Below are 2,857 nucleotides of genomic sequence, written 5' to 3'. Positions count from 1 at the left end.
TCGAACACCTATACGGATTCTCCTGCACAGTGGCAGATATGTAAATACGGGGTTTCGGTACCATTTCTTGCGCATTACGGTTCGAACACTCGAACACCTATACGGATTCTCTTGCACAGTGGCAGATATGTAAATACGGGGTTTCGGTACCATTTCTTGCGCATTACGGTTCGAACACTCGAACACCAATGCGGATTCTTCTGCACAGTGGCAGATATGTAAATACGGGGTATCCGTACCATTTCTTGCGCATTACAGTTCGAACACTCGAACACCTATACGGATTCTCCTGCACAGTGGCAGATATGTAAATACGGGGTTTCCGTACCATTTCTTGCGCATTACGGTTCCAACACTCGAACACCTATACGGATTCTCCTGCACAGTGGCAGATATGTAAATACGGGGTTTCCGTACCATTTCTTGCGCATTACGGTTCGAACACTCGAACACCTATACGGATTCTCCTGCACAGTGGCAGATATGTAAATACGGGGTTTCGGTACCATTTCTTGCGCATTACGGTTCGAACACTCGAACACCTGTACGGATTCTCCTGCACAGTGGCATATATGTAAATAGGGGGTTTACGTACCATTTCTTGCACATTACGGTTCGAACACTCGAACACCTCTGCGGATTCTTCTGCACAGTGGCAGATATGTAAATACGGGGTTTCCGTACCATTTCTTGCGCATTACAGTTCGAACACTCGAACACCTATACGGATTCTCTTGCACAGTGGCAGATATGTAAATACGGGGTTTCCGTATCATTTCTTGCGCATTACGGTTCGAACACTCGAACACCGATACGGATTCTCCTGCATAGTGGCAGATATGTAAATACGGGGTTTCGGTACCATTTCTTGCGTATTACGGTTCGAACACTCGAACACCTGTACGGATTCTCCTGCACAGTAGCAGATATGTAAATACGGGGTTTACGTACCATTTCTTGCGCATTACGGTTCGAACACTCGAACACCTCTGCGGATTCTTCTGCACAGTGGCAGATATGTAAATACGGGGTTTCCGTACCATTTCTTGCGCATTACAGTTCGAACACTCGAACACCTATACGGATTCTCTTGCACAGTGGCAGATATGTAAATACGGGGTTTCCGTACCATTTCTTGCGCATTACGGTTCCAACACTCGAACACCTATACGGATTCTCCTGCACAGTGGCAGATATGTAAATACGTGGTTTCCGTACCATTTCTTGCGCATTACGGTTCGAACACTCGAACACCTGTACGGATTCTCCTGCACAGTAGCAGATATGTAAATACGGGGTTTACGTACCATTTCTTGCGCATTACGGTTCGAACACTCGAACACCTATGCAGATTCTTCTACACAGTGGCAGATATGTAAATACGGGGTTTCCGTACCATTTCTTGCGCATTACAGTTCGAACACTCGAACACCTATACGGATTCTCTTGCACAGTGGCAGATATGTAAATACGGGGTTTCCGTACCATTTCTTGCGCATTACGGTTCCAACACTCGAACACCTATACGGATTCTCCTGCACAGTGGCAGATATGTAAATACGGGGTTTCCGTACCATTTCTTGGCATTACGGTTCGAACACTCGAACACCTATACGGATTCTCCTGCACAGTGGCAGATATGTAAATACGGGGTTTCGGTACCATTTCTTGCGCATTACGGTTCGAACACTCGAACACCTATACGGATTCTCTTGCACAGTGGCAGATATGTAAATACGGGGTTTCGGTACCATTTCTTGCGCATTACGGTTCGAACACTCGAACACCAATGCGGATTCTTCTGCACAGTGGCAGATATGTAAATACGGGGTATCCGTACCATTTCTTGCGCATTACAGTTCGAACACTCGAACACCTATACGGATTCTCCTGCACAGTGGCAGATATGTAAATACGGGGTTTCCGTACCATTTCTTGCGCATTACGGTTCCAACACTCGAACACCTATACGGATTCTCCTGCACAGTGGCAAATATGTAAATACGGGGTTTCCGTACCATTTCTTGCGCATTACGGTTCGAACACTCGAACACCTATACGGATTCTCCTGCACAGTGGCAGATATGTAAATACGGGGTTTCGGTACCATTTCTTGCGCATTACGGTTCGAACACTCGAACACCTGTACGGATTCTCCTGCACAGTGGCAGATATGTAAATACGGGGTTTACGTACCATTTCTTGCACATTACGGTTCGAACACTCGAACACCTCTGCGGATTCTTCTGCACAGTGGCAGATATGTAAATACGGGGTTTCCGTACCATTTCTTGCGCATTACAGTTCGAACACTCGAACACCTATACGGATTCTCTTGCACAGTGGCAGATATGTAAATACGGTGTTTCCGTACCATTTCTTGCGCATTACGGTTCCAACACTCGAACACCTATACGGATTCTCCTGCACAGTGGCAGATATGTAAATACGGGGTTTCCGTACCATTTCTTGCGCATTACGGTTCGAACACTCGAACACCTGTACGGATTCTCCTGCACAGTGGCAGATATGTAAATACGGGGTTTACGTACCATTTCTTGCGCATTACGGTTCGAACACTCGAACACCTCTGCGGATTCTTCTGCACAGTGGCAGATACGTAAATACGGGGTTTCCGTACCATTTCTTGCGCATTACAGTTCGAACACTCGAACACCTATACGGATTCTCTTGCACAGTGGCAGATATGTAAATACGGGGTTTCCGTACCATTTCTTGCGCATTACGGTTCCAACACTCGAACACCTATACGGATTCTCCTACACAGTGGCAGATATGTAAATACGGGGTTTCGGTACCATTTCTTGCGTATTACGGTTCGAACACTCGAACACCT

The sequence above is a fragment of the Camellia sinensis genome, unplaced genomic scaffold (assembly GCF_055761805.1).
Source record: "Camellia sinensis isolate YWXY unplaced genomic scaffold, ASM5576180v1 Unanchor14, whole genome shotgun sequence".
Classification (NCBI taxonomy): Eukaryota; Viridiplantae; Streptophyta; class Magnoliopsida; order Ericales; family Theaceae; genus Camellia; species Camellia sinensis.
This window is presented reverse-complemented; position numbering follows the sequence as displayed.